The sequence below is a fragment of the Eleutherodactylus coqui genome, chromosome 6, assembly GCF_035609145.1.
Source record: "Eleutherodactylus coqui strain aEleCoq1 chromosome 6, aEleCoq1.hap1, whole genome shotgun sequence".
Lineage (NCBI taxonomy): Eukaryota > Metazoa > Chordata > Amphibia > Anura > Eleutherodactylidae > Eleutherodactylus > Eleutherodactylus coqui.
In genome coordinates this window covers 92,596,440-92,622,514 of record NC_089842.1, presented here as the reverse complement: position 1 = coordinate 92,622,514, position 26,075 = coordinate 92,596,440, and the positions used below count along the sequence as shown (strand labels likewise).

The 26,075-nt window shown below is 43.3% G+C and overlaps 2 pseudogenes; both read right to left on the bottom strand.

Annotated features, from left to right (window-relative positions):
- The window catches only part of LOC136631694 (potassium-transporting ATPase alpha chain 2-like), a 28,994-nt pseudogene extending 24,021 nt beyond the window's left edge, over positions 1-4,973 (bottom strand).
- The window catches only part of LOC136633651 (potassium-transporting ATPase alpha chain 2-like), a 66,560-nt pseudogene extending 42,375 nt beyond the window's left edge, over positions 1-24,185 (bottom strand).
- Between the last annotated feature and the right edge of the window lie 1,890 nt (positions 24,186-26,075).

Here is a 26,075-nt window from a genome sequence, read left to right as displayed (position 1 = left end):
GTTACTGGGGTCTGTCTGCACTGCTGGAACTGAACTGTTACTGGGGTCTGTTTGCACTGCTGGAACTGAACTGTTACTGGGGTCTGTCTGCACTGCTGGAACTGAACTGTTACTGGGGTCTGTCTAGACTGCTGCAAATGAACTGTTACTGGGGTCTGTCTAGACTGCTGCAAATGAAATGTTAGTGGGGTCTGTCACTGCTGCCAAAGAAATGTTACAGGTGTCTGTCCATACTCTTACCACTGAAATGTTACTAATTCTCGGCTCTGCCTATACTGCTGCTACTGCTATGTTACAGGGTTGTGGAAACAGAGGCTTCCCAAAGACATGATGGTGGCGAGGCCGCGCTACTAGGTCCCGAGGCGCGAGAACTTATCAGCGACGCGGTCACTGGGAAGGTGCATATAACCACGGACACGGGACAGGAGACGTTCTGCCTCAAAAACATCCCCCTCCTCCTCGTACAACAATGAAAACATTCTTGGCCGAAGCCCACCTGTATTTAATCAGACGTTAGCTCTGCTGTCCAGGGCACTGCAATGGGATGTATTTATGTACCGCCGGTGGGTTCCAGGGAGCCACCCATGCTGTGGGTCCACAGGGACTTCACATAGGGGAGTTGTTCCTGCCTGTGTCTATGTATTAAAAAACCCGGTCTGACTGGGGCATGCAGTGTGGACCAAAGCCCACCTGTATTTTATCTGACATTACCTCAGCTGTGCAGGGCAATGCAATGGGATTTACTTATGTACCGCCTGGGTGGCTTCCTGGGACCCACCCATGCTGTCGGTCCACACGGACTTCACATTAGTGAGTTGTAACTGCCTGTGTCTACTTATAAAAAAACCCCAGTCTGACTTGGGCATGCAGTGTGGGCCGAAGCCCACCTGCATTTTATCTGACGTTAGCTCTGCTGTCCAGGGCACTTCAATGGGATATATTTTTGTACCGCCGGTGGGTTCCAGGGAGCCACCCCTGCTGTGGGTCGACAGGGACTTCACATACGGGAGATGTACCTGCCTGTGTCTACTTATAAAAAAAAACCCAGGCCGACTGGGGCGTGCAGTGTGGCCCGAAGCCCACCTGTATTTCATCTGACGTTAGCTCTATCTGGGGCACTGCATTGGGACAAACTACAGGAGCAATACAGCGCTAATGAGACGTGCACAGCTACGCTAGCATTGGAGTCCGCTGTAGGCCCGCGATTGCTGAGGGTTTGTGCAGAGGCCTATGTCCTGGGCGCAGTGAAGGTCCGCTTCCTGCCTACGATTCCTGAAGCTGTGGGCCGAGGCCTATGTCGTGGGTGTGGTGCAAGTCTGCCATGTTTGGCTGCTCAGATTTATTTATTGTTCATGTCTTGGGTTGCCTAGGACCCTCCTATGCTGTTGGTGCCCACTTAGTTCCCATCGCGGTGTTTGACCTGTCTGGCATAAAGACACTGACTGACTTGGGTAGGGGGCAGAGTGCAGATGGCTTTCCCCTTGCGGTGTCGATTGAGCTATGCGACACCTTGACAGAATGAATACTGTGTGGGCACATGGATTCTCCATTGCTATGCCCACGTTTGCAGCTCCTGACGGAGGTGGCACAGGATTGAATTTCTCATTGCTTCTGTACAGCATTGTGGGCTATCGCATCGCCCCTTTTAAAGAGGGTCGCTGCCTGGCCCTCCCAACCCTCTGCAGTGTGTGCCTCCAGTTCCTCCTCATCGCAGATGTACTGAGAAATAGACATGAGGGTGGTGTGGCTATGCAGCCAGCGTGTGGCATGAGGGCAGCTGAAGGCTGAGCAGGGACACTTTTTTGTGAGCGGTGTGGAAGCTGGGTCGTGTGTGTGTGGGGGGGGGGGGATGGAGGGGTTGGGCAGCATGTAACCAAGGAGAAGAGGCAGCGGTGTGTCCCGCAGGCAGTGCTTGTGCTTAGTTGGAGGTAGTGTGGTGCTTAGCTAAGGTGTGCCTTGCTAATGAGGGTTTGTCAGAAGTAAAATTGTTAGGGGGGGGCCCACTCTTGCCGCTATTGTGGCTTAATAGTGGGACCTGGGAACCTGAAATGCAGCCCAGCATGTTGCCCCTTGCCTGCCCTATCCGTTTCTGTGTCGTTTCCATCACTTTCTTGGGTTATGCAGATGTTCACCAATGAAAACCTTAGCGGAGCATGGGTGATATACAAAAATGCTCGAGTTGCCCATTGACTTCAATGGGGTTCGTTACTCGAAACGAACCCTCGAGCATCGCGGAAAGTTCGAATCGAGCAACGAGCACCCGAGCATTTTGTTGCTCGCTCATCTCTAATTCGGATTGAACGAAATGATGGTGAGGCAGCTGAAATATGCACATATCATATGGTAAAGTCTGCAATTTTGGGGATAGCATATTACTTCTGACTTTACACAGTGACTTAGGGTAGATGGCTACTGCAATGTCAACATCACAATCAAGACCTATTCTACTTTCTAGTATTGCATCTTATCAATCATGGAGGGGACTATGGCAACAACTGATGAGCAACCAACTCCTACTGTACGATAATCTGATTAAAGGATAGCACCAAGAGTTGATGCTTGAAATATAACCTTTAGCCACTACCATGGTGACGTAATATTAACTGATTGTACTATTGGTGTCTATTGCCCAGTATTATCATTGAGCTGCATGTCACATTTTCAATGATATTTGATATTGTATGTCCATGGGTAGGTTCAACTTCAAGGGTAAAATGGGCTGTTGCATGGATTAGGGTATGGATTCTACTTCTGCTATCATTGTAATATGGTATATACTACTCCATATGGTAATACTTACTGAATGGGCATAAAGTGCAAGCCTTCATTCAGCCCAGGGATGTAACAGAGGCCTACCCCAATGACTACTTGTGAGAGTAAGCCCAAGAAGATGATTTTGTTCCTGTGGAAATAAAAATGAGTATAAAGCAAGGAAATACCAGATAGTTTTTGTCTTTTTAGTACTGCCTTTGTGCCAGGGATAGCACTGTTGTATTGTAAGTTAGCCCCAAAGGTTGTCCCTTTGTGATTCAGCTGTGTTGGCTCCTCTTCTGGGTACACCCCTGCTTAAACAATATATGAACATAACATGACATCTTACTGATAGAAGTTCCATAAACTGACCTTCACTCACCTGAAAAAACTCTTGGTCATCAGGGTGTTTCTTCTCGTTTTTCGGATAAGTGTGTTCATCATCAGGCAGACCACAATACTGATAAAGAAAGCTGAGTAGCAGTACCACTCCTGGTTGAGACGCTGTACATAGGTCTGCAAAATAGAGACAAGATTATACAGGTTACTTTGTTTTAAAGTATTCATAATTTGCCTATGATGTCACTGCAAAAATATAGACATTGCTGGTTGTGCTGGGACTTGAGCAATGATTAGTGTCAACAATGTCACCACTCAAGCTAGTGAGGCCCAATTTGATGTTACTGTAGGACTTTAGGTGCAGAAAAATTGGCGCTTTGGCAGACCTTATTAAGGGTCCGTAGCCTTTCCATGGAAATGATACTGATATCAGCACTATAGCTTGGCTTTCCTTAATCCAATGCGAAATGTTCAGTTTACTATTCTAGGCGTGGTAAAATAACTTGTTGGCGGAAACCAGCATCCATTGCACATGCCACACCAAAACCCCTCTTGGCTATACCCCTGCTGTATGAGATATATTTCAGCTGAAAAGTGCAACAACCATTTCAGGGAATGTAGAGATGTAGTTATACAATAGTTGGAGAGCTGCAGGTTAAAGACTACTGAATTATAGCAATTAACTATCTCCTCAGTGCAGTTGTCCATAAATATGAAAGTCTATCCCTAATAGGTCGCCTATCTTCTTGTTCCACATGCTCACCCATTCCTGCCCATAACTGTCTTCTAGCTCATTGGTGTTTTTGTCCTCCCATAGAACTCGGAGTCCAAGTAGTGTAGCTGGAAGGTATCCTTGTTGAGCCATAACTGAAATAATTCACAAAACCAGCGTAGGTTTCCATTGCAGCTGTGGGGCAAATACATGCATATGTAAGCCTCTTGGTATGGGATCTCTTTGCATTGCAGTCGTTTGGTTTGACAATAACAACTGAAGTTTAATAAATTTCTCTTACCTATGTGAAAGTAGGAATATGACGACTGCATGTTCACCAGTCGCTCTTTGAGTGGGTTACGTGGCTTTCTGGTCATGATATCATTTTCTGCTTTCTCATACGCTAAGGCAATGGAAGGAATCTGAGGGAATCGGAGAAAATTAGTGACGTTAAGAAATTTGCCAATCCTAGTAAATTACATGTCGGTTGAGAAGATGCTACGTTATTTGTAGAATATTCCTTCCAAGGAGGTCACCTGAACCAAGTCATGGGCATGCATTGTGTATTGATGCATGAAATTCACATATAGGTTCCAAAATGTGAACTTGCAATATCAGTTCCCAGCTCTATAAAGAGGATGGTGATCGTTCCTAAGGGCAAGGGGCAGCTGATGATAACATAGACCATGAAAGGGATCCTCTCCAGAATGTTCTTGGTCACAGTGTATGAAATGGACTTCTTCAGGTTATCAAATATCAAGCGCCCTGAGAGAAGGATATTTATGAGTTATTAGGAACAATTGACAAAAATGGCAGAAATATATATAGAAATTTGTTTGTGTTCCAGAAGAGCCATATTCACCCTTCTCAAAAACATATATCTGGCTGTAAGGGCTCTCTTATATGGAACGATTATCCATGTATCGCTAGATCATGCAAAACTGAGCAATAATCGTCCTCTGTAAACACTGCCGGCGACTGAAAAACAAATGATTATTCATTCCCTTATTGCTCAGTTTAGGTAGGCATAAAAATCAAGTGATTGACCTGTGTAATCAGGCAGCCGTTCATCAATGAACCACTGCCTGTTTACTCTGAATGGAGGTGGATGGCCGAAAGAGATCTCCAGCATGGTCTGCCCCCATTCAGTAAGCACAGGAGTGGTAATCATTGGGACGACTGCTGGAGGTTTAAGTGCCCAACAGTCGCCCCATGTAAAGGGATCCTAAGGCCCTCAAAGTGAATCCTCCCTTCCATTCATTACAACAGGAACCCTCCCCCACTAGTAAGTCTACAATAAAAAGTTAGATGCACTAAGTTCTACCTTTAACAAAAGCCCCACTCTTTATCTACCTATTAGTCAAAATTAGAAGGAATGAAGAGGAAAATCTCTGCAACATTTCTACAAGGTTCTTTGTTTCAAGAGAATGCAGAAAAAGTACAAACTGACAACACTAAGAACCAGTCTTTCTTGCTTCATTTACCACTCATTTCTATGGTTGGCGTTTCTTAAAATAGGGTACAATACTAGAATGATGCATTTTGTCTTGGAAAAGGAATTGTTTACTTTTAAACCAATTTACTAATGCATAGATTGCTCGAGCGAGCATTGCCTTTAGCAAGTATCTTCCCCGCTCGTGACGGAAGGTTCGGGTGCCGGCAGCGGGCACGGAGCTGTGGGGAAGAGTGGGGCGGAACGGAGGGGAGATCTCTCTCTCCCTCTCTTCCCCCCCGCTCCCTCCTGCTGACAGCCACTATTCACCGCTCCCCCGCGCCACCACCCGAGCCTTCTGTTTGCAGCGGGGGAGATACTCGCTAATGGCAATGCTCGCTCGAGCAATTGCCTTTAGCGAGTATACTCGCTCATCTCTATTTAAGACTATAATGGAACTTACCAGTCTCTGACAACCTTCAACAATGAGAAGCTTTTGTTGGGGTGAGGTCCGGGCAAACACAATTTCTGTGTGGTATCGTAAGATGTCATCCAGTTCATCTGAGTCCATGTCAATGATTTCACTTCCATTCACTACAATGGCGCAGGAATCTCTGTAATTGAAGTGAACCGGTTAATATGCTAAGAAAACTTTAGCTGTAGATTAAAGAGATTCTGACAGTATTTAACATGGCTGCAGCATGGACACTCTGTGCACTATAAGGGTGCACTGCACATTATACAGAGAGTGAGGGACGGGAGGGTGACATACATGGACCTAAGTGTTACTGCAGTGTTCATATGCACATCCACAAGTATTGTAGTGGGTAAAATGTAAGGTTTTCCTTTAAATTTAAGCAATTCAAAAGCTTTATTCTTCTTTACAAATAATAGAGCTAAATAAAGAGACAGCCCAAAGATTAGAAAACAGATTGTTACAGAATTTGATGTGGATTTTTAAGCTGGTTGTGTAGTAACCCAGAAGTGTCACCACATAATTGTACTGATAATTCTGGGAAATTGTATAAATGTGACTTCAAATGTGCTTTTAATATTTCATGAAATGTCTCATCTTGAAAGTGGTGGCTTAGCATAGAGTTCAGTTTAGAAAAGCATAGTGTCACAACCTTCCACCGATCAGCCAATCAGCATTGGGTAAGTGGGAAGAGCAAAAGTTATAAAAGTTGTTGTAGTGTTCCAGAAGTTCCAGTATGGAAGCGTACGGAGTACAAAGGAGGAGTAGGAAGTTGTGTAGCACAGTGTCATCCAAGACAGCTGGTTCAGAGGACAGATCCTCAGTCCCTAGTAGCCATTTCTGAATCTGACTTCTGCAGGATAAAGGGTGCATAGTGCAGGTTGAAGATTTTCCAGGCCATTGTGAGAAACCCACATTCGCAATATGAAAGCAAATAAGAAGACAGCAGCACTTACAGTGATCTTCAGGACGGAACTTTAGAAGCTTGGATTGTAAAAGACTTTTTCTATCCTCTTCTGGATGCTGTATGAATGTGAGTTAACTGTTACCCTTTCTACCTCCATGGACACTTCCATTTGGGGTATCATGCTACACCAAGACATCACAAAACGCAGAGACCACCCTTTACTATCAACCACCAACTTTTCAATGTAGTGTAGCCAGGTGAAAGTGGGACTTATACCTTAACAACCACCATGATTATCACCTCCCATTCTGGCGCACTACAGGTCCACATCGTAAGCTTTACTAGATGTGTGAGCCAAGCCTTAAACTACCGATAGTTGACTGAGAAAATAGTAAATCACATCACCTGGGATTAATTCTTTCAACAGGGATTCATAATCTGCTTGCAATATCTTCCACCGTCTCGCCTGTACTTGAGATGAAGCCAACACTTCTTGCAATTGCTTTCGCTGTGATTGGGTGATCTCCAATCACCATAATAACCTACCACAAATAGAGGAGATCAGATTTTTATTGATCATATCCAGTTATCACTGTGATCAATGTTTGGAGATAGTTTACCTTTAATGCCTGAACTACGACACTTCATGACTGCATCAGGAACAGTAGAACGAGGTGGGTCAATCATGGAGATGAGGCCAACAAAGCATAAATTATCTAGTGGAAAATTTCCATTTTCTGCACTAAAAGGGTAACCAGACCCATAGAAAGAAGGAAGCATGAATTGACAAAAACCTGTGGAAGAAACAGAATGTAGAAATAGTTATCATCCTGAAGGACTTGAAGATATATAGTCTAACAAAGAAACAGAATCCAAGGAGCATTCATTCTATGTTGTATAGAAATTTCTAGTGTGTCAATGAAAAGTTGCATAAACCCACCGAGTACTCTCTCTCCTAGACTCCCCAGTGCCATATACGCTGTCTGAAAGTTCTCTTTCATTTCCTCATCCAATGGATATTCCTGTCCTTCTATCATGATGGTGCTACATCTATCCAAGATTCATTCTGGGGCACCTTTCATCACTAGCAAGTAACTATGCTCAGGAGAATCTTCTAGCTTATGAATGGAGACCTAAGTAGTAAGGAGAAAGACCAACACTGAGTAAACATTCCCGTTAATGAAGAATAGCAGAACTTGGGTACTGGTCCATCAATTACCTGGTACTTGTTGCTGGAATTAAAAGGGATTTCAAATACTTTCTCATTCTTTTGTCTTTTCTCCATGACTTTTCCCAAAACATTCTCTGTGAATTTTTAATAAAGCTGCTTCTGAGGCATCTCCATTGACTGTTCTCTGCACCAAAAAGGAAACCGATAAGATACCAAACTTTTATAATGGGATTTGATTCTGACTTCTCAAACCCTTGGTGAATAGCTGCTAGCCTGACATTTTCACTACAGCATCCACGTAATACGTGAAAGGGGCCAAGTCAATCAGAACAGCTATCACTATTACAGAGGGGCTCTTCTGTTTCATAGATTGCAAGTAGGGAATCGCCTCTGACATCCATGTAGCCTTATGGGACACTTGGCAGTGGTTGTCTTCATGAAACAACGCTTTGATTCTTTCTAATATAGGTGCAAGATAGATCGATAATAACCCTTTGCAATCTAATTTTGCATTCAGGTTTCCTAAGGGGTTTTCTCTTTCTGCCATTATACAATGGTGCCACCTGCTGGCTAGAGCCAGTACTGAGGTTTTGGACATATTGGAGAGCGGTCAGTAATATACAGTAAGAATACCCTGCCGGACATATTCCAACATCAGAAGCTTTATAGCCTTCAATCAGAATGTCTTTAGGCATCAGACAGTGGATTGGAAAGGGTTAAATAGATGATAGATATTAGATAGAGAGATATACCTTGCTTATGGGCAGGTCTTCCTGATCAGCATTAAATTCTGCTCTATTGCATAGGGTGGCAATTTTACCCAGTGCATGCCAAGACTGGGAGCTCTGGTCAAACAATTCACCTGGAGAGAATAATCAGCAATGGTTATCTTATAGCAGTCTATCCTGTTGTGTGAAGACAATTATTTAAGGTGCCATGATTAGAGATTGATGGGTTCATACCTGTCTGATCTTCACTAGTATCTGCATTATGGATCAAATTATCAAACCACATATGTGCCACAGTCATACCGTTCTGGGTGAAAGTCCCAGTCTTGTCAGAGCAAATGACTGAAGTAGACCCAAGAGTCTCAACAGCTTCCAGGTTCTTAACCAAGCAGTTCTTCTTTGTCATACGCTTTGCAGTCAATGATAGACAAACCTAGATGGTACACATGGCATTAGGGAAGCCAAATAGTATTCAAAAGCAATGGTTGACAAAGGTAATAACATTTCTGAACTTAACAGGTACTACTTACGGTTACAGTTGCCAGTAGTCCCTCAGGCACATATGCTACCACAATACCAATGCAGAATATTATGGAATTGAGGGGAGTATATCCCATAGAGACAGAGATAATGAAGAAAAGTATGCCAACGCCCACTGCAAGCTCACTGATCAGGTGCACAAAGTGCTCAATCTCCAAGGCAATGGGCGTCTTCTCATTTCCAACTTGTGAAGCCAGCGATGCAATCCGTCCAATGACTGTACGATCACCTGTGTTAATTACTATAACGCATGCTGTCCCTGTAGAGAAAACAAACTATTAAGTTGGGTTTTAGTCACTTTGTAGCACATACAGATCATCTTAGGTACTACTACTTGGTGCATAATTTGAAGAGTATAAATGAGAGCATCTTTGTATATTGATTTATAGCTAACCTTCCAAGCAAGTCATGGAATAGAACCCCAGGTTCTTCGTCTAAGGGGTTTTCATCTGTGCAATCCACACCACGAGTTTGTGGCTCTGATTCTCCAGTGAGCGATGAGTTATCAACCTACACATCAAGAGCAATAGGTCATTCTTATGACTTAATGTATTCTAAGACTATCTTCCACTATTACAATAGTGTCATTTATATTGAATGTAAAAGTGTTGTCTTCACTTTTCTCACCTTGCAACCCTGACTCTCAAGAATACGTAAATCAGCCGGGATTTTATCTCCACCTTTTAATAAAGACAATGTCCCCCACAACAAGGTGTTCTGCTATCATCTCAATACGCTTCCCATTACGAGGAACCAAGGCTTGCTAAATCAACAAAGAAATGTATTAGAAACCAAAACTCATCAAGTGTAATGTCAAAACTTTGCAGCAAAGCTTCTTACCTGAGGCACCATGTTCTTAAAGCCAGCCATAATGTTGGTACTTTTAGCTTCTTGGTAATAAGCAAAGAGCGCAGTCATCACCACTACTGCGATCAGGATGATAGCTAACCAAAGCTGTAGACATAGAGGAAATGCAATTCAATAACTGACACAATACGCAATCACAGTAGTCATGATACATGATTAAAGATCTACGTGGTAAAATCCACTGGTTTTATTACATTGTCTTTGGCAACAATGGGATCTTGTGCAACTTGAAGGCCATATGCAAGAAAGCACAATGCAGCTGAAATCCAGAAGACAATGGAGAAACCACCGGCCATTAGCATCAAAAATTTCACAATTTCCGGGGTTCCTTTTGGAGGGGAAAGCTTATTAGGTCCATCTCGGGTGAGAAGGTCTTGGGCAGCTGTAGTGCTCAGACCCTTGAAGAAAAAGATAATTTGTCAAAATATTGTGCATCTTGGGAGTAAGGACAATACATGAGACCATCAAATGGTCAAATTGTAAACTTACCTCTTTGATATTTACTGAATATTTCTTTTCCAGTTCCTCAGAATTCAACTTGTGGTCAGACTGGAAAAAGAAAATATGTAGTCAATACTACACACAATTAGGAAGATTTATTTAAAAAAAGGAGTTTTCTACTCTATACTTTGTAGGATCAAAATCCACCAACTTTATTAGGGGCTCTTGTCTAAACAAATTTGCCACATCTTTCACTGAAACTGAACAACAAGCAAGTCTAGCTTTGCATAGTAATTTGTGCAAGTAATTTTCACAAAAATCTTAGTTTCGAGGAGGATCTACCCCTCCTGCTAAACCTTGACCACTTTCTCGCTCCTTATGAAAAGTGGCTGGAAGTGTAAAAAGTCACAAATTATGGTGCAAATATGCTGCGAGTCATAATTTGTCACTTTTCTACAGCATAAGTGGTGGAGAGGCATTGATAAATTCTTCCCTATGGCTATAATTTAGTCATTATTTTGACCAGATCCACACTCTGTCCTAGATTTATTATATACTAAATGATATTATTGTAGTTATTACATAATTCTTTAGCTTTGTCTTCTCTGCTCAGTAACTAATAAGGTCCTACTGAGTCGGTCAGTTTGGTAGAATCATGTTTAAACCCACAGAACAGGGTCATGACCTATGAGGACTCCCTGTACTTCAATATATTCTCTTTTCTTGCCATCACTTACAATCTCCAACTCCTTTTTCAAATCTTCTACTTTCTTCTCTTTGCTCTTTTTTTTTTATGAGCCCAGCAAATAATTTATCCTTTTGTTTGCTCTCTTTTCGGTTCTTCATCTATGGGTATGGAGTGAATACCAGGTGGCTCCTATAAATGAGAGAAGCAAACACACAATTGAAACAGTCTAGATATTCTACTCACCATTAGGTTGACTGTCTTTACAGTTAAAGTATTATATTGTAACATGGAGTATTTTGCATCAAGACTAGGTGAAGTATTTCTTGTTTAATGCAAAGTTCAAACTATTAATCTGCCTATTAATTTCATTGTCTATCTATCCATCGAATATGTATCTATCTAATATCTATTCATCTGATATGTATCGGATAGATAGGTAGATAAGTGAGATTAGATATTTAGATGATAGGTAACTAATAAACAGATGACGATGGATATTGTATGTCTGGCTAATATCTAACAATCTAATATACACTACCGTTCAAAAGTTTGGGGTCACCCAAACAATTTTGTGTTTTCTATGAAAAGTCACACTTATTCACCACCATGCGTTGTGAAATGAATAGAAAATAGAGTCAAGACATTGACAAGGTTAGAAATAATGATTTGTATTTGAAATAACATTGTTTTTACATCAAACTTTGCTTTCGTCAAAGAATCCTCCTTTTGCAGCAATTACAGCATTGCACACCTTTGACAATCTAGCTGTTAATTTGTTGAGGTAAGCTTGTGAAATTGCACCCCACGCTTCTAGAAGCATCTCCCACAAGTTGGATTGGTTGGATGGGCACTTCTGGCGTACCATACGGTCAAGCTGCTCCCAAAACAGCTCAATGGGGTTCAGATCTGGTGACTGCGCTGGCCACTCCATTACCGATAGAATACCAGCTGCCTGCTTCTGCTGTAAATAGTTCTTGCACAATTTGGAGGTGTGTTTAGGGTCATTGTCCTGTTGTAGGATGAAATTGGTTCCAATCAAGCGCTGTCCACTGGGTATGGCATGGCGTTGCAAAATGGAGTGATAGCCTTCCTTATTCAGAATCCCTTTTACCCTGTACAAATCTCCCACCTTACCAGCACAAAAGCAACCCCAGACCATCACATTACCTCCACCATGCTTAACAGATGGCGTCAGGCATTCTTCCAGCATCTTTTCATCTGTTCTGCATCTCACAAACGTTCTTCTTTGTGATCCAAACACCTCAAACTTGGATTCATCCGTCCACAACACTTTTTTCCAGTCTTCCTCTGTCCAATGTCTGTGTTCTTTTGCCCATCTTAATCTTTTTCTTTTATTGGCCAGTCTCAGATATGGCTTTTTCTTTGCCACTCTGCCCTGAAGCCCACAATCCCGCAGCCGCCTCTTCACTGTAGATGTTGACACTGGTGTTTTGCGGGTACTATTTAATGAAGATGCCAGTTGGGTACCTGTGAGGCGTCTGTTTCTCAAACTAGAGACTCTAATGTGCTTATCTTCTTGCTTAGTTGCGCAACGCGGCCTCCCACTTCTTTTTCTACTCTGGTTAGAGCCTGTTTGTGCTGTCCTCTGAAGGGAGTAGTACACACCGTTGTAGGAAATCTTCAATTTCTTAGCAATTTCTCGCATGGAATAGCCTTCATTTCTAAGGACAAGAATAGACTGTCGAGTTTCAGATGCAAGTTCTCTTTTTCTGGCCATTTTGAGCGTTTAATTGACCCCACAAATGTGATGCTCCAGAAACTCAATCTGCTCACAGGAAGGTCAGTTTTGTAGCTTCTGTAACGAGCTAGACTGTTTTCAGATGTGTGAACATGATTGCACAAGGGTTTTCTAATCATCAATTAGCCTTCTGAGCCAATGAGCAAACACATTGTACCATTAGAACACTGGAGTGATAGTTGATGGAAATGGGCCTCTATTCACCTTTGTAGATATTGCACAAAAAACCAGGCATTTGCAGCTAGAATAGTCATTTACCACATTAGCAATGTATAGAGTGCATTTGTTTAAAGTTAGGACTAGTTTAAAGTTATCTTCATTGAAAAGTACAGTGCTTTTCCTTCAAAAATAAGGACATTTCAATGTGACCCCAAACTTTTGAACGGTAGTGTATATCTTTCATATAGATAGACATGTATTAGATAAATAAATATTATCTAATATCTATCAGATATGGGTACATATAGATAGATAAGATATTAGACATTTATTAGTTAGATAAATATTAACAGATAAATACATAGATTCTAATACAGTATATTTATCAAATAGAATCTATCTAACTGCTAGATATTAAATAGATGATGATTATCAAATAGATATTAGATGCCATCTATGTTAGATATTAGGTAAATAAATATCTAATCTCATCTATTCATCATATAGATTCTCTCTAATATATCATCTATTTTACTGCTAGATATTAGATGATGATTATCAGATCATTATGAGCAGGGGCGTAACTAAAGGCTCAGATGCCCGGGTGCAAAAGTTCAGCTGTGGCCCCCCTATCCTTTATCTGTACCCATACCCAGAGGCGTAACTTGAAGATTCAGGGCCCCAATGCAAAACCTGTAATAGGGCCCCCCAACTATAATGCTTTATTCATACTACTGGGCTCCCTATATGGAGAAGAGAGGCCTTATGAGCCCCCTAAGGCTGGGTTAACATGGGATGGAAATCACACATCAAGATATTCTTAAAACTGATGGAAGATTAGCTATGTTGCTTTTTAATTTGTTTCCTCACTATATCTGCAGTGTTATGTTCAAAAAAGGTAGGAAATACTAATGTAATCTGCATTGGTGTTTGTCCACTAATAACCATATCATACCATACGTGGAAGAGACCCAGTCAATCCTTTTTATTGCAAATATCCCTGGAGTGTGGCCTTGCTGTCAGAAGATAACCACAGTTGAAAATGACACTTGGTGAATAACTGTAGATTATAAGACTGATGGGCTATAATACTTATCTGCCATTTAGAAGGCTCAAGATGAGTTTTAAAGGGATTGTCTGGTTACTGCACAACATTTCCCCCCAGTAGCGCCAACTATGCTAAACTAACAAATTGAGCAGTACGTAGCTGTCCTCTTCCACCACGATCCAGCCCTGCCATGGTCCTGGTGTTTGTTGTGAAAGATAATGTCACCGAGTCACCTGATCGCTGCAGCCAATCAGAGGCTGAAGTATCATTGCTCTGAACTCTTGGCATCATGACACTCGGGATGTGAGCAGTGATGCCAGGAGAATGGCTGATGATTCTGCAGCCTCTGATTGGCAGAGGATGGGTACGTACTGCTACTTTCTGTTATTTTAGCACATTAAGCACTATAGGGGGAATGTTGTCTGATAACCTGACAACCCCTTTAAGGACTCTTCAAGACAGTTCCCCAATCATAAATAGTACTATGGACTAGAATGTCAATGAAGTTGATATAATTGCAAAAAATATGTTCCAATGCGTAAGAAAGGCCTGTTTGACTTTAAAATTGAAAACTGCTTGGGGACAGAATCCAAGAAGGAACTGGCCTGAATCCATAGGGGTGAATATGTGAGGTTTCCATCCATGTTGGTATTAAAAATTAAACTGAAAAACGAGAGGACGACACTTTTCTATTCATCCGCCACCGGAAAACATCAAGCACCCTAAAAACATGAAACCCCATAAAAATGCAGTAAAACTGTGCTAGAAGCGCACATGCTGTTTTTAAAAGGAGTTCTTGTTTGGAAATAGGCCATACTGCATATGTCTTGGACTTCATAACTACTTATTCCTTTTCCAAGTGCCGGCAAAACTTGTGTAGTGCGTGATAAATATACAGTCTGGAAGTCAGTCTTCTCAATGCAGTCGTACATTAATAAATATGACCAATCGTGGTACAAAATGACAAACTCAACACTGATGCAGGTATTATGTAGATCAGTGTTGGGGGACGAAGTCCAGAGAAAACCCACAAACCCTTAGGCTGGGTTCACACAGGGCGGATTCCCGTCGGAAATCTCGTGGTTTGGCCGCAGCAAAAAACGCGAGATTTCCGCCGGGAGAACTTTGAAGCGGCCGGCCGCTTGCTTTTTCGTTGCGGCCGGCGCTCCCATAGAGGAGAGCGCGGCCGCGACGAAAATAAACAAAAAAGAAAAGGTAAATAGACATGCTGCTTCTTTTGAAGCCGCGGCTGCGGTTACAGCCGGATTTACTGCAGCGGATTAGCCGTCCCGTGTGGACGAGATTTTTGTGCATCGGTTGGACATCTGTCATGATGAATTTGTAATGGATACATTTTTTAAAAATTGGAATGTGGCTATATTTTATAATTGCACACGCCCAGTTGTATTAAACGGAATACCTTCCATTTGTTTCTATCCCCCATAGAGTACAATGAAAAAAAAGGAATGTTCCATTCTTTCCAGTTTACGTTGCTTTAGACCTCATGCCCACGGCTGTGACGGACTCCACCAGCGGAATATCGCAGCAGAGTCCACCGCGGTGCCCCCCATACCCCACAGTCACCACTCCGGATCTGCTATACGCATCCCGCATTGATGGCCGGCGCACATGCGTAGTACAGTGTATGACACGCCGGCAGTGACGGATGACGTGGCTGGTGGTGGGCGGGGACGCGTATTAACGCAATATTTCTGCTGTGCTGCAGAGGAAATATAGCGTGACGGCCGGCTTCCATTGACTACAATGGACGCCAGCCGCACGTATTCCCGTGGCATGTTCTACACAGAACATGCCACGTTTTCTTCAATGCTGCAGAATTCGGCAGTGGAATTCCACAGCGTGAACATTAAGCTATATAAGGTTCAATAGAAGCTAATAGCTGCGGGACAACACCATGATTTTATGCCGTGTAAAAAAACATAGCAGAAATATGGCCCTGGGCATTAGCCCTTAGCCTGGGTTCCCACACAGCGGAAATCTCGCGGTTTGGCCGCAGCGAAAAACCTCGATTTCCGCCAGTAGAAGCGCTGCTTCAAAACTCGCGGCACTTAGCCGCGGGTTTTGAAGCGGCCCAGCCGCTCACTCTTCTACTGCGGCCGGCCTCCCATAGAGGAGAGCGCGGCCGCAGCGGAGAAAGAAAAAGAATGAACATGCTGCGCCGCGGCCGATTTGCCGTCCCGTGTGGACGAGATTTCTGAGATCTTGTCCACATGGCCGGCTAATACCAGGATTAGCGGCCGTAGGCGTATCTGCGGCGGCGAAATTCCGGACGGAATTTCCGCGGCAAATCCGCCCCGTGTGAACCCAGCCTTAGGCCGCCTGCAGACGGGCGTATCGGATCCGGTGGCGAGGATTCTCACCGCGGGACCAGACCCGAGTGCCTGCAGGGACCAGCGCGTACTCACCACACTTGCCGGCTCTGGCTGTTTGATGTGCCGGCTTGCCACGCAGCCGGCGCGTGCGCAGACCGGATCCGGCGGTGGGGAGTGACATTTCTGTGCGGGGCTCCGCGAGCCCCGCACAGAAATAAAGCATGCCGCGATTTGTTTGCCCCGCGATATTTCGCGCGGCCAAATCGCGGCCGTCTGCATAGGATTGCATTTGTTAACGCAATCCTATGCAGGCTTCCAGCGGTGGAAATTCCGCGGGAAATCCCGCCACGGAATTTCCGCTCGTGTGTAGGCGGCCTTAGGGTGACTACCCACTGGAGTTTTTTTTTATCCCTGCAAAATTCGCAGCCTTTTTTTTTCCTGCAGAGTTCTATGGGACTTGTAATCTTAAAATTGCGATCGCGCAAAATCGCAATTTACCGCGATTTTGCGGTAAATTGCGATTTTGCGTGATCGCGATTTTAACATTGCAAGTCCCATAGACCCCTGCAGAAAAAAAATGCTGCGAATTTCGCAGAGGGAAAAAAACTCTAGTGGGTAGTCACCCTTAGATGGGGAAAAAAATTCCTGCCTGTCAATCTATATTTCTGTAAATAAGCAAACAGATGAAACTTAAACAAACTGAAACAAAATAAGTCCCATTTAGATCAATGCGGATTTTACTGGAATAGTTTTTTTCCCCTGTTTTTCTGCTTTTAGGGCAGAACAGGAAAACAAAATGCTGATGAAAAACCAGCCTAACCTGCTGCCAGATTCCTCCTCTGGTGGTTTTTCTCCTGTGGGAGCAAAGGATCCATAATGTTGAAATTCAACATGGTCGATTTGTGAGAAAGTTGGGATAACCGCAAAACAGAGGGTTTGTCTGATTTTACTCATATGTATGGGCACCTTTAGAAAGACAATGGAATATATCATCGACCTGCAGTATTTGTATGCTAAACACATTGTGAAGAAGGCTAGAAGAACTTGTCCTGTTGAAGGAGCAATGTAATGTGCGTGTGGCATGAGGGCAGCTGAAGGCTGAGCAGGGGCACTTTTGTGTGCGCTGTGGACACTGGGTCGTGCGGGGGGGTTGGGCAGCATGTAACCCAGGAGAAGAGGCAGTGGTGTGTCCCGCAATCAGTGCTTGTGCTTAGTTGGAGGTAGTGTGGTGCTTAGCTAAGGTGTGGCTTACTAATGAGAGTTTGTAGTAAAAATTGTTAGGGGGTAGGGAGACTCTTGCTGCTATTGTGGCTTAATAGTGGGACCTGGGAACCTGAAATGTAGCCCAGCATGTTGCCCCTCGCCTGCCCTATCCATTTCTGTGTCGTTTCCATCACTTTCTTGGGTTTTGCAGATTTTTACCAAAGAAAACCTTAGCGGAGCATGGGTGATATACAAAAATGCTCGAGTCGCCCATTGACTTCAATGGGGTTCGTTACTCGAAACGAACCCTCGAGCATCGCGGAAAGTTCGACTCGAGCAACGAGCACCCAAGCATTTTGGTGCTCGCTCATCTCTAATTCTGATTGAACTAAATGATGGTGAGGCAGCTGAAATATGCACATATCATATGGTAAAGTCTGCAATTTTGGGGATAGCATATTCTGACTTTACACAGTGACTTAGGGTAGATGGCTACTGCAATGTCAACATCACAATCAAGACCTATTCTATTTCTAGTATTGCATCTTATCAGTCATGGAGGGGACTATCGCAACAACTGATGAGCAACCAACTCCTGCTGTACGATCATCTGATTAAAGGATAGCACCAAGAGTTGATGCTTAAAATATAACCTTAGCCACTAGTATGGTGACCTAATAACTGATTGTACTATTGGTGTCTATTGCCCAGTATTATCATTGAGCTGCATGTCACATTTTCAATGATATTTGATATTGTATGTCCATGGGTAGGTTCAACTTCAAGGGTAAAATGGGCTGTTGCATGCATTAGGGTATGGATTCTACTTCTGCTATCATTGTAATATTGTATCTACTACTTCTCCATATGGTAACAAGATCACAGAGGGGGCAGATAGAAAGTCTCAGAGTTATTAAAGCCCTTCACAGAGGGGACTTAGAATAAAATGATAAACTTGATTGGGTAATTTATTTAAAAAGGTTTCATGCTAGGGCACAACAAATAACACAAAAAATAACAGAGATAGCATGTGTCGCAACAACTTCGGCACATCTAATTATTTAGGACAGTCATTTTCTTATATAGTGTAGGTGTTCCATTATGTGAACGAAAGATGTTATATAGAATTGTTCTAGAGTAAACGTACTCCTACAATTAGGTCCGCTTGATGGATATACGACACAAGGGCTTAAGCTGCAATCCAGCAATAAGTCCTTGCTGAAATAGCGGATCTATATTCGGAAGATTTGTGTTTTTAACCAGCTGGTGAACAACTGATTGGTCTGTGGTGTTGTATTCCTACACCATCAGAAGTATTGAGCCACCACAGCTGTTTGTTTATATAGTGCTTGTCATTGCACTGTCAATAGTACTTCACAATCTCCAATTTTGTCATTGGTGTAGATCTCTTCCAACTCTGTCATTAGTACGAGACCCTTCAAACTCAACGCGTTTCACCACCCCATTGAGTGGATCCTCAGGAGTATTACAGTACTTTAGATTTGACTCTTTAGGAGTAAGCGTAAAATGAATTTTGGCTGATTTTATGCCAAGATGAAATATGTCCTAAAAACAATGAACCACTACGCTTCCAAATGCGGGGAAAATGACAGAAATAAGTCAGTTGCTCATGCATATACAAGGGGTTATTGGGCTATAAATAGAGCTCCTCTATTTCTTGTAGATCTATTTGTTTGGCGTCTAGATCTGAGGAGCCTAGTGAATCCTGGGTTAGCTCTTTGCCCTCTCAGGTCTGTCTAAATGGTGACTAGATCAGGAGGAGCCCAACCAGTTGCTAAGCTAAATAGTTGGTTTGTTACTTCACTATGGTCTGTGGCAATCAAGCCAAGACCAGTGAAAGTCAAACCTGAAGAGTTATATTAGGCAAGACTGGAGCCAATCCTCCTATAAGTTCGCCTGTTTGTTAAGCAAGGGACTCTGTTAGATGTCCCTAGGCGTGCCTAATAACAGCTTAGCCCGTGAAGGTATGCCCAAAGGTTCCCCATTAGTAGCTAAATAGCTTCAGCAAAGCATGAATAAAATTAAAAAATGGTGTCCGTAGCCCAGATGGTAAGCTAGGGAATGAGAGCCCATCCGGAACTTGCCTGCTTTTATATCCACTAGTCACCTCCCCCAGGGGGGTTGGTGCGTATAGGCTCGCCAATCCTGATTCTATTATGCCCATCAACAGTCGGACCATGTGTACAGAGAAGCTCTTAATCCCCTCGTTTTTTAGAACTAGTTGTTCCGATGCAAATTTCTAGTTCTATAGATGCCGACTGTCTCCTCAGATGGTTATAGTTGCCCCGCGATCGTATGCACCAGCCTGTGACATCAGGGGGAGGTGGGGTCAGAGCGCTGTCAATGGGCTGGTGTTAGGAGGCGGGATGAGGCAGCGTGCGGCGCGTCATCATGACGCGAGGCGTCTTAGCCAATCCGGGCCTGCAGCGTCACGGGGGGGGGGGGGCGGAGTTTGCCCACTATCAGTGCACCGACGCTGGCGGGCGGAGCCAGGCGTGTCACCATGACACGGAACGTCCTGGCCAATCCAGGCTATCGGGGCGGAGCCTGGCTTCTCTCATCGTAGTTGCTGGCTATGTCATCCTCACGTGGGGTATCTCAGCCTATCTTAAATAATGGGGTGCGGTATAGCTAGACGCATCGGAAGACAATCTGACCGCGGTGCGTCATAGCATATGTTCATCACATCCCGTGCAGGCCGATCGTAGATATCACGATGTGTCCCCATTGTGTGAACGCCCACTTATATATCTGATACATTTTTTGTGGGAGGAGGGGGGTTTTGGGAGGGGCTTGCTTAAGGATAGTATAATTCAATTGTTCCCTTGTATCAAGAATGCAGAGGGGCGGTGCCTGTTAGTTGTAGATTGCCTCTATAGGGCACTTGTATCCAACAAGGGGGCAAGATTAGGAGGGGCTTTTTTACGGTCGCAGATATTATAAATCAGCAAAGTACAGAGATGTTAATAATAATCCTGTAAGGTAACGATAACATTTGCTAAAGAAAGCGTAGTTGTCAAATATTAGAGAGCTACAATTATGATGAAATCGCATAATGGCGATTAGTATGGCGCATCTTATATGTAACGGAAGATGTCCTTGACTCGGGTAAGTAGATGCTAACACTATGTTGATCATCAATAGTGGTACTGATATTATTTAGGGATCTCTGCAAGAGACCCGGAATAGCCGATTATCTATTGCAGTCGGCAACTGTAAAGATGAATCACAAAGGTGATTGTTTGATTCATCAGATACGTGGGCAATATCGTAGTACAAGTTTCAGTAGATCATATTAATATATGCATAGATCATCCCTTGTGATCAAAGATTGTTTCTTTCTCGTTACACTTGTTCGCCATGGATTGAGCTCCAGGTTTAAGGGAAGCACGTAGAGCCCAGGGCGAAAACTGTGTCTCACTTATGGATTTATCAGAGGAAACAATTGAAAGATAATAGCTCATTAAGGCCCATTGGTTGGAAAGTTTCGCATCGAAAGATCCAACCAGTCTCCTTTTGGAGGAGCAGGTTGTCAACATCCCCTCTTCTGCCATTTGATTTGATTATCTCTACCCCTTGGAATTTCAGACAATCCGCGTTTCCGCCATGTTGGTCCCATACATGCGTCGCTACCAAGGTTGCCTCTTTTCTCCCGACATTCCCAATGTGGCCGAGAATTCTGCGCCGCAATTGCTGTCTGGTCTTTCCTATATATTGCTTGTCACAGCTGCATGTGAGATAGACCACATTCATTGATAGACAATTGATAAAATCACGGATTTCATGTTTCTTTCCCGTTGCCGTAGATTCGAAGGAGCTGCCCTTTTTTATATATCTGCACACCGTACAATTAGAGCATGCGAAGGTCCCTACAAGTATGGATCGGGAGAGCCAATCATTTCGCACTGTTGTTGGTCTAAGGTGGCTTTTGACCAAGTGGTCCCTAATATTTCGCCCTCGCCGATATGTCACCTTCGGGTGGGACAGGATATATGACTCGATGTCCTCGTCATTTTGAAGGATGTCCCAATAAGATCTATATATATGGAATTTCTCTGTGCCCTGTATCAAAGGTACTCACGATCCGCATCTCAGTTGTATTTTCCCGTTGTTTGGGGATCAATAAGGTGTTTCTGTCACAAGTACGTGCGTATCGTTCCGCCGTGTCTAATACTTGGATTGGATAGTTATGGACAGGAATTTCTGAGACCGGTAATCCTAGGTTGTTTGCCATTTTGTGATCTTGAATGGCGAAGTATTTTTTCCATCTTAATTTTCTCATGAAGAGGGAGATGTCCTTTGTCCAGATGAACGGCTGGTAGCGGGTCGTCAGGACAAAGGACAGTCCCCTCTCCAGAACTCTCCTTTCATAAGTGCATGTGTTGATAGATTAACGATCTGCATCTTGTCGTTTGTGGGTTGTTCAGAGGTATTAGATATTGTCAGTAGTTGGTCGGGGGATTCCTGCGGCCCCTCAAAAAATATTGTGAGATGGGGAAGTCAGGGGTATTTTGTGGGTAAGATCTTGTTCGTCCACGCCCCCGTGATTTACCACGTCCCCGACCCGCTCGGGAGGACCCTTGTGCACGTGGGATCCTGAACCCTTCGCTGTCAGATTGTTCTGTTTCTGATGAGCTAGGCTCAGTGCCCGAGTACTTACTGACACTAGTGTAAGCTCTATTTTCACGAAAATCTATCAGATCCCTTGTGAATAGGGAATGTTTCCTATCTTTGATGTTTTGTGTGTACTTAGATATTTTCTTGGAGATTTTTTCCAGGAGTGGGTATTCAGGATCTGAGAACCTTTTGGATTTTTCTATTAGTTCTTCCAGTGATTTTTTTTTTCTTACGAGGGTTGTTCTTTCTTCTTCTATCAGAAGTTTAATTAATCTGAGGGATGATTCTGTTATTTCAGCTTCCCACTTTTTGAGAAAATCAGGGTTTCTGAAGCGGGCAGGGGGCAATACATTGTTTCTTAACGCTCTGGGTACTATTTTATATTCCTCATACTTGGAGAGGCCCAGAATCTCCCACCAGCATCTTACATATTCTCTATATACACGTGTAAGTTCTGTTGCATGGATTAGGGTATGGATTCTACTTCTGCTATCATTGTAATATGGTATCTACAACTTATCCATATGGTAACTTACCGAATGGGCATAAAGTGCAAGCCTTCATTCAGCCCAGGGATGTAACAGAGGCCTACCCCAATGACTACTTATGAGAGTAAGCCCAAGAAGATGATTTTGTTCCTGTGGAAATAAAAATGAGTATAAAGCAAGGAAATAGCAGATAGTTTGTCTTTTTAGTACTGCCTTTGTGCCAGGGATAGCACTGTTGTATTCTAAGTTAGCTCCAAAGGTTGTCCCTTTGTGATTCAGCTGTGTTGGCTCCTCTTCTGGGTACACCCCTGCTTAAACATATATGAACATAACATGACATCTTACTGATAGAAGTACGAAGAACTGACTTTCACTCACCTGAAAAAATTCTTGGTCATCAGGGTGTTTCTTCTCGTTTTTCGGATAAGTGTGTTCATCATCTGGCAGACCACAATACTGATAAAGAAAGCTGAGTAGCAGTACCACTCCTGGTTGAGACGCTGTACATGGGTCTGCAAAATAGAGACAAGATTATACAGGTTACTTTGTTTTAAAGTATTCAGAATTTGCCTATGATGTCACTGCAGAAATATAGACATTGCTGGTTGTGCTGGGACTTGAGCAATGATTAGTGTCAACAATGGCACCACTCAAGCTAGTGAGGCCTAATTTGATGTTACTGTAGGACTTTAGGTGCAGAAAAAATGGCTCTTTGGCAGACCTTATTAAAGGTCTGTAGCCTTTCCATGGAAATGATACTGATATCAGCACTATAGCTTGGCTTTCCTTAATCCAAAGCAAAATGTTCAGTTTACTATTCTATGGGAGGTAAAATAACTCGTGGGTGGAAACCAGCATCCATTACACATGCCACACCAAAACCCCTCTTGGCTATACCCCTGTTGTATGAGATATATTTCAGCTGAAAAGTGCAACAACCATTTCAGGGAATGTAGAGGTGTAGTTCTACAATAGTTGGAGAGCTGCAGGTTAAAGACTAGTGAATTATAGCAATTAACTATCTCCTCAGTGCAGTTGTCCATAAATATGAAAGTCGATCCCCAATAGGTCGCCTATAGAGATGAGTGAGTATACTCGCTAAGGCTAACTACTCGAGCGAGTAGTGCCTTAGTCTAGTATCTGCCTGCTCGTGTTTAAAGATTCGGGTGCCGGCGACGGGCGGGGAGCAACGGGGGAGAGCCGGGAGGAACGGGGGAGATCCCTCTCTCCCTCTCCCCCCCCCCCCCCCCCCCCCCCGCACTCACCTGTCACCCATGCCGGCAGCCGACTCTTTAGACATGAGCGGGCAAATACTCGACTAAGGCACTACTCACTCGAGTAGATAGCCTTAGCGAGTATGCTCGCTCATCTCTAGTCGCCTATCTTCTTGTTCCGCATGCTCACCCATTCTTGCCCATAACTGTCTTCTAGCTCATTGGTGTTTTTGTCTTCCCATAGAGCTCGGACTCCAAGTAGTGTAGCCGGAAGGTATCCTTGTTGAGCCATAACTGTGAAATAATTCACAAAGCCGGCATAGGTTTCCATTGCAGCTGTGGGGCAAATACATGCACATGTAAGCCTCTTGGTATGGAATCTCTTTGCGTTGCGGTCGTTTGATTTGACAATAAAAACGTAAGTTTCATAATAAATTTTTCTTACCTATGTGAAAGTAGGAATATGACAACAGCTGCATGTTCATCAGTCGCTCTTTGAGTGAGTTACGTGGCTTTCTGGTCATGATATCATTTTCTGCTTTCTCATACGCTAAGGCAATGGAAGGAATCTGAGGGAATCAGAGAAAATTAGTGACGTTAAGAAATTTGCCAATCCTAGTAAATTACATGTTGGTTGAGAAGATGCTACGTTATTTGCAGACTATTCCTTCCAAGGAGGTCACCTGAACTAAGTCATGGGCATGCAATGTGTATTGATGCATGAAATTCACATATATGTTCCAAAATGTGAACTTACAATATCAGTTCCCAGCTCTATAAAGAGGATGGTGATGGTTCCTAAGGGCAAGGGGCAGCTGATGATAACATAGACCATGAAAGGGATCATCTCCGGAATGTTCTTGGTCACAGTGTATGAAATGGACTTCTTCAGGTTGTCAAATATCAAGCGCCCTGAGAGGAGAATGATATTTATGCGTTATTAGAAAAAAATTGACAAAAATGGCAGAAGTCTATATAGAAATTTGTTTGTGTTCCAGAAGATGAGCCATATTCGCCCTTCTCAAAAACATATCTGGCTGTAAGGGCTCTCTTATATGGAACGATTATTATCAGTGTATCGCTAGATCATGCAAAACTGAGCAATAATCGTTCTCTGTAAACACTGCCAGCGACTGAAAAACAAATGATAATTCATTCACTTATTGCTCAGTTTAGGTAGGCATAAAAATCAAGTGATTGACCTGTGTAATCAGGCAGCCGTTCATCAATGAACCACTGCCTGTTTACTCTGAATGGAGGTGGATGGCCGAAAGAGATCTCCAGCATGGTCTGCCCCCATTCAGTAAGCACAGGAGTGGTAATCATTGGGACGACTGTTGGAGGTTTAAGTGCCCAACAGTCGCCCCATGTAAAGGGATCCTAAGGCCCTCAAAGTGAATCCTCCCTTCCATTCATTACAACAGGAACCCTCCCCCACTAGTAAGTCTACAATAAAAAGTTAGATGCACTAAGTTCTACCTTTAAAAAAAGCCCCACTCTTTATCTACCTATTAGCCAAAATTAGAAGAAATGAAGAGGAAAATCTCTGCAACATTTCTACAAGGTTCTTTGTTTCAAAAGAATGCAGAAAGTACAAACTGACAACACTAAGTCAATGTCCGACCCTTCATACAGGTCTTTGGAACAATGACTGGGAATTGAAAACCAAGCCAGAATCCATATAAGAACAGCTGTTTTGGGGTTTTTGCCCCTCATCAGTGTGAAGCAGGATTCTGACTTGGCTAGTGAGAGGACTATGACATTGGTCAGGAGGGGTAGCATCAGTACTTAAGGAGAACACCTGGAGCGTTTGTGAGGAGACATCTAGGAGGTGAGTTAGACTTATAAGGCCATCCTTGCTCCTCTCGGTAATATGCAAATAAGGAAGATGGAGCAATGCCTTTGCAGCGCAACATATTGGATGGCAGCATTCCTGCCTTCTAAGTTTCCTCACTCACCTTTTAGGTGCTCTCCTTAAGAAGTAACGTATGTACCTCAGCTACCTCTGGCAGTCTTATTGAAAGTGATATGAGCAGCACTGTGCATTTGCGGCCATCGCTCCATTCCATTTCCTCCTCACTGCGGGGAGTGCATAAGTGTGCAGTAAGAAAGAGGGGGGACATAAATCCTTGGTCTAGGGATCAGTTGGGGGCTCAGCAGTGGACACAGAGAATTACTTTAG